The following is a 13782-nucleotide window of genomic DNA, read 5'->3' as shown; positions in this document are numbered from 1 at the left end:
CAACTTTATTTGTAGATTCAATTAGTAATAGAGTTATAGTACTTAATAAAGTCAATTTACAGTTTATTTTGACAAAGTAGAATGAAAAATATAATAATAATAATAATAATAATAATAATAATATAACTAGCCAGGTGTTCAGGTGAAATGATTTGCTGTATTTATAAACAAACGCACCAGTGCATGAACAATTATAAAGGATTAAATCCATGAATAAATAATTGTGTTAATATATTAATGACAAGATATAAAACAATAATGTGTTGATTGTATCAGACACTGTACCGCGCCTTTACACATGAACCAATCACGTCTTCTCTTTATGCTTCAGGTCCACAGTCAGCACACAGCTTCGGGGCTTTGTGTGAGCAAGCCCCACAAACAAATCGGTTGCCCTGCACACAGTTTTATGAGACTTTTTCCGTCCGGTCTTACTTACTTGACGTTGTGTCTCCTTTTTCCCCAGTGGGAGCTGTGGTTCTTGGGGAAGAGGGAGAGCAGGACCTGCTGTCTTGACATTGTGTATTTTTCCCCAGTGGGAGCTGTGGTTCTTGGGGAAGAGGGAGAGCAGGACCTGCTGTCTTGGCATTGTGTATTTTTCCCCAGTGGGAGCTGTGGTTCTTGGGGAAGAGGGAGAGCAGGACCTGCTGTCTTGGCATTGTGTATTTTTCCCCAGTGGGAGCTGTGGTTCTTGGGGAAGTGGGAGAGCAGGACCTGCTGTCTTGACATTGTGTATTTTTTGGGGGGGCTCCACGTGTCTCAAAACCACAGTCTCAGACAGTCTCTCACCCGCTGGTCTGGTTTAATCTTTCCCCAGATATGGAAAGACACTGAGTAAGTTGGTTTCAACATCCGCTGCTAACCAAAACTACAGTCACATGCATCATTATCAGTTTCTATCTGGTTTCTATTGGCCATTCATCCATTGACGACAGTATAGCATATTTCAATTTGATTATGTTACTAGTTTTTGCTTAGTAGCCAGAGCAATGTTGCCGCAGGAGTGGTCATGTGCTAAATGAATAAACAGCAGGGATGTTGTTGAAAAAAGTGACATTTGGAAATAGAGCTGCAACTCTTGAATTTTGAGAGTTATTTGATAAAGGTAAGTGTCATAGAAACTGCAGAATATGCTCTTTCAGATACAGCACTATATAGAAATCACAATGTTTTACCTGCATGGGACTCTGAAGGAGGATTTGATAAAGAGATGCTCCTTTCCCTGCATCTGTCAATTACAAGATGCGTCCATCTCTTCATGGACAATTTGACCACTGATAATATTGTCACTCATCAGATTATTGTCAGTGTAATCTGGTCTATAGGCTAACTCTTATCATGTGTGAAATTAGTTTAGGTAGAGTCAGTGATATGTTTTGCGTAATTCTAAAGGACTACGTTTTGCAACACAATCTCACACTCAATTCGAGCAAATATGTACAAAAAGTATTTTAGCAGATTTTGTGCATTTTTGTGTGGCTTAATTCACCCCCCCCAAAATGTATTTTCCTATGAATTAAGTCGTACAAAAATGTGTATTTTCACACGAATTAAGCCACACAAATACGCACAAAATCTGCTGAAAACGTTTTTGTGCATATTTGCACGGATTCAGTGTGAGATTGTGTTGACTGCAACACATAGCATGTTTTCATTTCCCACAATACATTTGATTAGTAATAGACTTATAGTAAATAAAACAGTCCTGTAACAGTTTCTTTTTACAAAGTAAAATGTAAAACAGAATGGTATCAACCTGCAAGATGCGGTCAAATGATTTGCTGCTGATAAACAGGCATAACCCAAACTCATCATTACACTATTGTTCTAAATTAATTCAACATCTGCACCCTCATTATCATTCAGTTAAGCCTCATTTAAATTCATTTATGAAGTAACGTTCACAATTTTGCCCATTCATCCATTTGCCATTTATTCAGTGAGGAAAGAGAGAGTCATTAGTGCCTGGCTGGGTACCAACGTCCTACAGCGGATTAAATTGGGAATAGGTTAAAAAACGGGTAAAAAGGCTCTAAATATTTTCTGTTTGTGATTTATCTGACAAATGAGCAGTAAAATACAAACATTTAGGAAAAGTCAGGGAGCAGGACATAGGTTTATTTGGGGTCTGATTCTAGTGTTAAAAGGCAATTCCGCCACTTTTCAACCTCATATTCATCCTCTCCAGCACCAAAACCGTATCTATATTTGTGAAAACAGCACGTTTCTATGATCTGTAGTTAAAAAGACAAGAAGAAAAGTCTTTGTAAAATGTTTCTCTGTGACATAAAAGTCAGAAAACTGTGATTTTCAAAACCTGCAGTGAGTTTCTAGTTTCCAGTCCAATGGAGTAAACCCAGTGATTTCCACCTGCAGTGAGTTTCTAGTTTCTAGCCCAATGGAGGGGATTTTATTGCTCCCCACATCACTGCAAATCTGATTGTGTTTGAACATTTCTGGTTTTAAAATGTTTCAACTTTTAAATTAGGTCTTTTTAACTTTATATATTTTTATACAAAACGTAGAAATGCACATTTTTCACATATGATCTTATATTATTTTTACTGCTACATTGGACCTTTAAAGGTAGTTTTATATATAAATATAGTTTATAAATATAGTTTGCCTCCACAGCAACATGGACACCTGCATACTGTCACATAGAAACCAGAGGAGGCTGGTGGAGGAGCTATAGGAGGACAGGCTCAATGTAAAGACTGGAATGGAATTAATGGAGCGGTATCAAACACTTAATTTATTTATTCCATTTCAGCCATAAAAATGAACCCGTCCTCCTATAGCCCTTCCCACCCGCCTCCTCTGGGAAATGTCTCTGTTCTGGTAAAAGAGAAGTAGATAGTATCACATCTTGTTTCTGTTGTATCTACATGTTTCTACATTAAACCACAGGTTCTGTTCTTGTGACTGATGGGGAAGAGTGGGGTGGAAAGGCTTTTTCAACACTACTTTAGTTAGCACAACCTTGTGACTAATTTAACTTCCTGTTTGCGATACTTGGGGGAAATTCAATGTTATCTTTCTACCTTCCCAATACCTTCCCCCATGTCTCATATTCACTGTTATCTTTCTGTCTTCCCAATACTTTCCCACACAGAGATGGCTTGATGTGGTGTGCAGCATAGAGTGTATAGTCCTTTAGTCTCTATAGGTCAGATGGTAGTGTACAGTTCAGAGATGGCTTGATGTGGTGTGCAGCATAGAGTGTATAGTCCTTTAGTCTCTATGGGCCAGATGACCAGTTGGTGAGGGCCACAGCATTGGGAAAGAAACTGTTCAGATGGGGGTCTATAACATCCAATCACATAGGTTTACAGCAGCTGACAGTTGCAACATCATTGCTAATAATGCAAACTGCCTTGGTTTAGATAAAGACAAGTTCTGTACAGATGAAGGATCTTAATTTAATCAGCCTGTTGCAGGAGAACTAAAACTTGTTTTGTATTTGAGGGTTAAAAAGTCTTCGGAAGTTTGTAATTTCCACTTTTCCACCTTTCCCTTTTGAAAAATGTCAATTCATTATAATCCATATAATAATTCAAATGTCGTGTTGCTTCAGGGTTATTTTCCTGCTGTAGCAAATGGGCTCAAATTAAGATCCTACATCTGTAGCAATGTACCTGTCTTTAATGTACATGGCTATATTAGGAGGACATGATTCTCTTTCGACCACAGTTTTTTGACCATTTGACATATTTTATTTACTGTTGTTTAGGCTGGTTGAATGAGTTCCCTATGAGAGGCTACTTCATCTGCAAGAAAACAGGCGGCCGCACCAGTTTCCTCATATGAAATACAAAGTAAGTGTGTAGCCTACGCCCTTACAAAATGGCTGTTGAAACTGTGGTGCAAATTTCTAGGCAACATTAGAAGCCGGATAAATGTGTTGATTTGAAGGAAAGACGGGCAGACTCTGGTAAGTCTAGGCTAACTATTATGAAGTTCGGTCGTCAAACATTCAATAGAGTAGCCTTGAGATATGATATCATTCAGTTAAGCCTCATTTAAATTAAAATTGTGAAGTAAGGTGCACAATTATCGCCCATTCATCCATTTGTCATTTATTCAGTGAGGAAAGAGAGACTCATTAGTGGCGCATTGTCTTGGCAGATTAAGTTGGGAATAGGTGTGAAAACAACGGGTAACAAGGCATAGAATACTTTTCTGTTTGTGATGTAAAAATTCTGACAAATGAGCAGTGTAAAATACAAACATTGAGGAAAAGTCAGGGAGCAGGACATAGGTTTATTTGGGGTCTGATTCTAGTGTTAAAAGGCAATTCCTCCACTTTTCAACCTCATATTCATCCTCTTCAGCACAACAATAGTGTCTATATTTGTGAAAACAGCACGTTTCTATGATCTGTAGTTAAAAAGACAAGAAGAAAAGTCTTTACAAAATGTGACATAAAAGTAAACCCAGTGATTTCCACCTGCAGTGAGTTTCTAGTTTCCAGCCCAATGGAGTAAACCCAGTGATTTCCACCTGCAGTGAGTTTCTAGTTTCCAGTCCAATGGAGTAAACCCAGTGATTTCCACCTGCAGTGAGTTTCTAGTTTCTAGTCCAATGGAGGGTATTTTATTGCTCCCCACATCACTGCAAATCTAATTGTTTTTGAAAGTTTATACTGTTTAAGTTTAAAATGTTTATACTTTTGATTACGTCATAGAATAAAACTTTTTTAACTTTATATTTTTTTTACGAAACTTAGAAAAACACCCTTTTCACATATGCTTTAATTTTATAAATATAGTTTGCAGCAACACCTGCATACTGTCACATAACCAGAGGAGCTATAGGGGGACAGGCTCATTGTAAAGACTGGAATGGAATCAATGGATCGGTATCAAACACTTCATTTATTTATTCAATTTCAGCCATAAAAATGAACCCGTCCTCCTATAGCGCTTCCCACCAGCCTCCTCTGGGAAATGTCTATGTTCTGGTAAAAGAGAAGTAGAGAGTATCACATCTTGTTTCTGTTGTATCTACATGTTTCTACATTAAACCACAGGTCCTGTTCTTGAGACTGATTGGGAAGAGTGGGGTGGAAAGGCTTTTGCAACACTACTGTAGTTAGCACAACCTTGTGACTAATTTAACTTCCTGTTTGCTTTGCGATACTTGCGTGGAGGGAGGGGGTTCAATGTTATCTTTCAACCTTCCCAATTCCTCCCCCATGTCTCATATTCACTGTTAACTCTGTACAGTTCAGAGATGGCTTGATGTGGTGAGCAGCATAGAGTGTATAGTCCTTTAGTCTCTATGGACCAGATGGTAGTGTACAGTTCAGAGATGGCTTGATGTGGTGTGCAGCATAGAGTGTATAGTCCTTTAGTCTCTATGGGTCAGATGGTAGTGTACAGTTCAGAGATGGCTTGATGTGGTGAGCAGCATAGAGTGTATAGTCCTTTAGTCTCTATGGACCAGATGGTAGTGTACAGTTCAGAGATGGCTTGATGTGGTGAGCAGCATAGAGTGTATAGTCCTTTAGTCTCTATGGACCAGATGGTAGTGTACAGTTCAGAGATGGCTTGATGTGGTGTGCAGCATAGAGTGTATAGTCCTTTAGTCTCTATGGGCCAGATGGTAGTGTACAGTTCAGAGATGGCTTGATGTGGTGTGCAGCATAGAGTGTATAGTCCTTTAGTCTCTATGGACCAGATGGTAGTGTACAGTTCAGAGATGGCTTGATGTGGTGTGCAGCATAGAGTGTATAGTCCTTTAGTCTCTATGGGCCAGATGGTAGTGTACAGTTCAGAGATGGCTTGATGTGGTGAGCAGCATAGAGTGTATAGTCCTTTATTCTCTATGGGCCAGATGGTAGTGTACAGTTCAGAGATGGCTTGATGTGGTGTGCAGCATAGAGTGTATAGTCCTTTAGTCTCTATGGACCAGATGATAGTGTACAGTTCAGAGATGGCTTGATGTGGTGTGCAGCATAGAGTGTATAGTCCTTTAGTCTCTATGGACCAGATGGTAGTGTACAGTTCAGAGATGGCTTGATGTGGTGTGCAGCATAGAGTGTATAGTCCTTTAGTCTCTATGGGCCAGATGATAGTGTACAGTTCAGAGATGGCTTGATGTGGTGTGCAGCATAGAGTGTATACTCCTTTAGTCTCTATGGACCAGATGGCCAGTTGGTGAGGAGCACAGCATGGGGAAAGAAACTGGGATGGGGGTCTATAACATCCAATCACATAGGTTTACAGCAGCTGACAGATGCAACGTTATTGCTAATAACTCAAACTGCCTTGGTTTAGATAAAGACAAGTTCTGTACAGATGTAGGATCTTTAATTTAATCAGCCTTTTGCAGGAGAACTAAAACTTGGTAAGTCTAGGCTAAACTACAAACTATTATAAGGTCGACGTCAGACATTCAATAGTCAGAGTAGGTTTGAGCTATGATCATTTATCATGCTGACAAACCTGATGGTCTCCGTTTGAAATGGTGTGTAAAATACCATGCCTAGGCTACAAGCTCTGTCCTGCTACTGGTAGGCCTGTAACGTTATGGGAACTGATCTGAACAGGTTTAGGCTGGTCATCTAGGATATGTAGGCTATAGCTGAGGTATAGACCTCCATCTGTATCAGGCCTAGGCTCCTGCTACTGTTACTGTTATAACGTTATGGGAACTGATCTGAACAGGTTTAGGCTGGTCATCTAGGCTATAGCTGAGGTCAGTGGTGATTTTAGCATGTCAATCTTGGTGGGGCAAAACATAAATAAAGGGGGATGCATGCCAGCAAAGCCACTCCACAACACAACACTAAACAATACATTCATTGCACTATAACGGTGACAAACGGTGACCACAAACTGTTAGGGCCTACATAAAGCAGAGTCCCAACAGCAGAGTCCCAACAGCAGAGTCCCAACAGCAGAGTCCCGACAGCAGGGTCCCGACAGCAGAGTCCCGACAGCAGAGTCCCGACAGCAGAGTCCCAACAGCAGAGTCCCAACAGCAGAGTCCCATCAGCTGTCCTATCATTTCTCTTCATTATTTCTCTTCATATGACAAGGATTAAAAAGGATTTGCCTGTAGATTGTCAACTTGATTCGTGATGATGACTGCTGGCTAAGATTTTGAAAGTATGATGTTGACATGATCAGTCCAATCAAAGTTACTGTATATATAATGTGATTTGACGTCATTTTATCTGTGGCCAATGACCTTCTTGAATGGGCACTTCTAATGTAACTCTGTGGCAGCACCCAATGGGCTTGAATTTTCTAGCTCTACCCTTAGACTTGGCGGTGACGTAGTGTCCCCATGAGTGACAGAACACTGAGCCAATCACGAAGCAATGCTCTGTATTGTCTTCTGGCTTGACCCACCACCACAGAAAGCACTGAGCTAGGCTGAAACACCTGCATTTTGGAGCTGCCTTACTCAAGAAAACAAAAAAGAGACCATGTTTTTTTGCGGCTTTATTAACTCAATTATATATATATTATTTTTACATTTTTTTGCAAACTGATATGTGACACGTATTAATGCCAAAATAACATGCAAAACAGGAAAGGCCACCTGCCCTGAATGACGGGTCACCACTGGCTGAGGTATAGACCTTGATCTGCTTTACACAAAAAAATTACTGTTATACATTATAACCTAGCCTACTTCAAATAATAAAAAATCTCTTAATTGTTGCAAAAAACCTTTCTGTATAGATCACTGATCCCCCCCAGATCAATCAAGCCCGTTTTAGCCCTTCTGTCTACATTCTCAGATACGTTTAGAAAATAACAGATTTAAAGATAATAATTGGCTGACTTTTAATGAATACAAATAAGTGTGAGACATGGCCTTGTGTTGCTGCACTGTCTATAACTACCTTAACAAACAGTGACTTATTATTATTATTGACAGTTAACATGGAGAAGAGATGTCACAACCAGATGTTCATTTGATTGCATTAAATAGCCTGACTGTTTCAATATGTCTGTTAGTAAATGTTTTGTAAGAGATAATTAATAAATGATAACAATTCACATTCAAGAATTACTGTGTTAACTACAACCAACATGTTGGATCTCTGTTTAGGGGTCAGTGGTCTAAAATGAGTCTCTCTGGGGAGAGAGAGGAGGGGGGCCCTACCTCTAAAATGAGTCTCTCTGGGGAACATGACACCAAAGCTAAGAGGTGAGATGACAATTTTGTTTAAGAATTATTAAGAGTTTATTTCCTAAATGCTATTTCCACAATAATCAGAAATGGTTGCTTATGGGTACCTTCAATATTACTGTTCTCAGATGTTTAATTAATAGATTTTAGATGTAGATAATTATTATTATTTTTATTGCAAAATGCTATATATCCATTGTTTAGCTGAAATTGAATGTTCGTATCCTGTATATTTGACTGTATTATCTGGTTGTCTCACCTAGCTATCTTAAGATGAATGCACTTACTGTAAATCGCTCTGGGTAAGAGCATCTGCTAAACAGGTGGGGCTCTGCCCTGAATGACAGGTCACCACTGCTCCAAAGCAATTACATGTTGCACAGGAACCACTGACTCGCTGCATGTTTCTATTATCAAGACACCTGCTGGTACCTCTTAACTGGTTAGTACAGCTCATGAGGTGTCCTAAATATCTGCCAACTAGGTGGGACGCTTATGAATAAAGAGGCTTCATGCATAGCTTTAATTTATACCCATAAGAGTAGGACTAAAATGGCTTTATTCTCAGCACTTATACGACACATTTTCTACTCTGAGACGCTTTTTGGATATGGGCCCAGATCTCAAAATATTGTAACGAGCCAGTATTAAATGAGTCTGTCTGGGGAGAGAGAGGACCAATTTTTCTACTCTGAGACGCTTTTTGGATATGGGTACAGATCTCAAAATATTGTTTTAAAAAACGTTTTTTTTTTTGTTTGACATAATATTACTAATGTACCCGACTTTAAAGACTGCTTTTAGTTTATTTTGTGGCTCTGCTCATGTCCGCGTTCTGATACTGTCCGCGTCCCCGTACAGAACTGTCCGCGTCCACGTACGGTTTGGCGCCAAGCATATTGTCCAGTTACGCGCTGAGTGGTCTGAGGTGATCTTGGGGAATAACGACGGAGTTCGTTACAGTGTTGAGACACCGAAGTTTATTGTTCAATTTGCTTTTTGCGTAATGGTCAGTGACAGTATGAGTGTAGCCAGATCCTTTTCACTCGCTATTCTTGGTTAATTGTGTGGTTCACCGGATTCGTCATCATCCTCGAGGGACAGACGAACGACCTGCTAGCTAGCCAAGCTAGTCGGTACAGCTAGCTAAGCTAGCTACTCTACCAGCAGCATCCTAGTTATCCTAGCTACCACTACATCATCACCGGCTGCCTGCATTTCTTGTGGACCGATGGAGCTCCCTGGTTGTTTCTTCCACCTGTTAAATACCGTGGAGGGCTTCTCCCTCTCTCGTTGACGGATGCTGGCTACCTACCATCCCTCTGGTCCGGTTCTCCTCTCTTCACTAGATGGACGGTAACTTTAGTGTTTAATCCCTCTGTGTCAAAGGACTGAACTTTTGAAAATTATTTTCGGGGCGCCTCAAGTGACATTTTTTACAGCGTTTATTTCTGATAAAATTAGTTCATTGCATCCGCCATGGAGCCCAGTTTCATAATATTACCTTCTGTCCCTGGTTATGATGTAATTGCGAAAAAACAGGCCTTATGTTTAGGGTATTTTTCACCCTACCAGCTCCTATTAGTTCTATTGAGCTCCGTGATACCGACTCGCCTTCAGAACGTTCTATTCCCAGCCCATTGTTCTGCGTCACAACGCCAGCTTCACTATTGTTATCAATGAGACCTGCCTGCATTAACCCTGTTGGTTTACCTCAGGTAACTTATTATTAACAAGGTTACAGCTACTTGGTGAGCGTTAACCCTGTAGGTTTACGTCAGGTAACTTATTATTAACAAGGTTACGGCTACTTGGTGAGCGTTAACCCTGTAGGTTTACCTCAGGTAACTTATTATTACCAAGGTTACAGCTACTTGGTGAGCGTTAACCCTGTAGGTTTACCTCAGGTAACTGATTATTAACAAGGTTACGGCTACTTGGTGAGCGCGCTCACTGTTCACCTGAGAACATGTTGTGGTCACCTATAGTGAGGTGAGACACAGTTTAAGAGGTGATGGCTGGCGGATAGCCATCAAACATTAAACATTTTCTGGTCATGGTTAACCATATTTGTTTTAAGAAAAAAGTGTACAATCTAAACTTCCCTGTCTTCTTTTTCAAGATGTGGCCAATTTAAACAGCCAGAAGACATTTTTTAATTAAGAAATAATAATTTGATATGCATCGAATTCTTCCTTCGTAGGCATCAAATTGAGCGAATGCTGCGCAGGTTCACTGAGTTGCAAACCAAATGGATATAATGGGGTGATTGTTGTCTAATCGGGTGGTCTAGCTAATGGATTTGTAGATCTGACGCAGTTGCTACCTCAGATTATGAGCCTAGCAGGTGTCGTGAATGAGTTATGTAGTACCCACATTCGGCCACAAGGAGGAGCAAGAGTGCCATAAACCCATACTGTTTTTTGCCATAAAAAACCTAAACCTATCAATCAATCAAATGTATTTATAAAGCACTCACTGTTCACCTGGATACACGTTGTGGTGATTATTGTCGGCAAGGAATATGGGACCAAATACTAAACATTTGACTACTTTAAAACACAATAAGTGAATTGGTCAGAATACTTATGACTTCTTCAAATAGGGGGACTAGATACATAAAGTGCATTTATTTTTCTAAATGGTGAAACAGACACGTGTAAAAATACCCTCAAATAAAAGGTGACATTATATACTACCCTGGACGACGCTGGGCCAATTGTGTGCCGCCCCATGGGTCTCCCGGTCGCGGCCGGCTACGACAGAGCCTGGATTCGAACCAGGATCTCTAGTGGCACAGCTACAGAAACCTGTTATCTACTCACTTAGACAGAAAATTACTCCAGTCATCATCCACCATTCAGTTACTATTGGGCAAAACATAACCCAAAACAAACTGCAAACACAACCAATGAGTTTACAACCAAATACTCAACTTTTGACTACGTTAATACACTATTAGTCAAATGGTCAGAATACGTTTGACTTCGTCAAATGGGGGGACTAGTAACATAAAGTGCTTTCATTTCTAAACGGTGAAACAGATATGTATTAAAATACCCTCCAATAAAAGGTGACATTATATACTGTCACCTCATATGAAACATTTGATCTCAAATCCAAAATGCTGGAGTATAGAGCCACATTTAAAATGTTAGCTTCACTGTCAAATTAGATATGGTGTGGACTGTATACTCAATACAATCTAAATCTGATACCTCACTGTCTGTCTTTTGACTGATACTGCTTTTTAAACTGCTCTGGTCAGTCTACTCAAATATTTGTACTATACATTTTTCTATCTACATGCAATACTTTGATAATTTGTCATTTCTAATAATGAAACATTCATTTATGAATAGATATGGCAGGTTTCAGGACACTGATATATCTGAATATGTTGAAAAAAATATACTGCCACTATTTTGACCACCAAAGAATAGCAGTGTGGTTTTAATATGATTTGACTCTTTGCAGGCTGTCACGCTGTCTAGTCACAGAGGAAGGCTGTGCTTCTCTGGTCTCAGCTCTGAAGTCAAACCCCTCACACCTGAGAGAGCTGGATCTGAGTAACAATGACCTGAAGGATTCAGGAGTGAAGCTGCTCTCTGCTGTCCTGGGGAATCCCCACTGTAAACTGGAGACTCTGAGGTCAGTATTCCTGTAGTTGGTCAACAAGTGAGAACTGTTCACCAGATCCACATGTGTTTACCAGGCACACATAGTCCACACCATATGTGTTTGGACAGTGAAGCTTACAGTTTTACATTTGGTGCTATGCTCCAGCATTTTGGATTTGAGATAGAATGTTTCATATTAGGCAACAGTACAGAATGTCACCTTTTATTTAAAGGTATTAATTCATATCTGTTTTACCGTTTAGAAATTAAAGCACTTTATGTGTGTAATTCTCCCCAATGAAAAAGTCGTAATTATTTGGACAAATTAATTTAGTCAAATGTTTAGTATTTGGTCCCATATTCCTTACCCACAGTGATTACATCAAGCTTGTTATTCTACAAACTTGTTGAATACATTTTCAGTTTGTTTTGGTTGTGTTTTGGATTATGTTTTCCCCAATAGAAACTGAATGGTGAATAATGTCCTGTCATTTTGGAGTCACTTCACTTGTATTGTCAGTAAGAATAGAAGATGTTTCTGAACACTTCTACATTCATGTGGACGCTAACATGATTATGAATAATCATGAATGAATCGTGAATGATGATGAATGAGAAAGTTACAGAGGAACAAGGATCATACCCCCTCTGTTATTGGTAATGGTGAGAGGTTAGCATGTTTTGTTGTAGCCTCTGTAACTTTCTCACTCATTATTATTCATGATTCATTCATGATTTGTCTTAATCATGGCATCATCAGGATTCATTTAGTAGTGTTTAGAAACATGTTATCTACTCACTTAGACAGAATATTACTCCAGTCATCATCCACCATTCAGTTACTATTGGACAAAACATAACCCAAAACACAACCAAAACAAACTGCAAATGCAACCAATGAGTTTGAGACCAAATACTCAACTTTTGACTACGTTAATACACTATAAGTGAATTGGTCAGAATACTTTTGACTTCTTCAAATAGGGGGACTAGATACATAAAGAGCTTTCATTTCTAAATGTTGAAACAGATATGTATTAAAATATCCTCAAATAAAAGGTGACATTATATACTGTCACCTCATATGAAACATTTGATCTCAAATCCAAAATACTGGAGTACAGAGCTACATTTAAAATGTTAGCTTCACTGTCAAAATAGATATGGTGTGGACTGTATACTCAATACAATCTAAATCTGATACCTCACTGTCTGTCTTTTGACTGATACTGCTTTTTAAACTGCTCTGGTCAGTCTACTCAAATATTTATACTTTATATTTTTCTCTCTACAAGCAATACTTTGATAATTTGTAATTTCTAATAAGGATACATTCAATTATAAATATGGCAGGTTTCAGGACACTGATGTATCTGAAAAATGTAAAAGGTGACATTATATACTGTCACCTCATATGAAACATTTGATCTCAATTCCAAACTGCTGGAGTATAGAGCCAAATTTAAAATGTTATCTTCACTATCAAAATAGATATGGTGTGGAATTTATACCCATAAGTGTAAAATGTCTTAATTTTCAGCACTTATACGACCAATTTTCTACTCTGAGATACTTTGTGGATATGGGCCCAGATCTCAAAATATTGTTATAAAAAAACTTAGAATGTTTGCTTTACATAATTTAATAAATGAATATTGCTAATGTACCCGACTGTAAAGACTGGGTTTAGTTTATTGTGTGGCTCTGCTCATGTCCGCGTTCTGGAACGTTCCGCGTCCACGTACAGAACTGTCCGCGTCCACGTACGGTTTGGCGCCAAGCATATTGTCCATTTACGCGCAGAGTGGTCTGAGGTGATCTTGGGGAATAACGACGGAGTTCGTTACAGTGTTGAGACACCGAAGTTTATTGTTCAATTTGCTTTTTTGCTTAATGGTCAGTGACAGTATGAGTGTAGCCAGATCCTTTTCACTCGCTATCCTTGTTTCATCTTGTGGTTCACCGGATTCGTCAACATCCTCGAGACGAGGGACAGACGAACGATCTGCTA

This window comes from Coregonus lavaretus (assembly GCF_964263955.1).
Source record: "Coregonus lavaretus genome assembly, chromosome: 2".
In the NCBI taxonomy this organism is placed as follows: Eukaryota; Metazoa; Chordata; class Actinopteri; order Salmoniformes; family Salmonidae; genus Coregonus; species Coregonus lavaretus.
Note: the sequence above shows the minus strand (reverse complement) of the source record.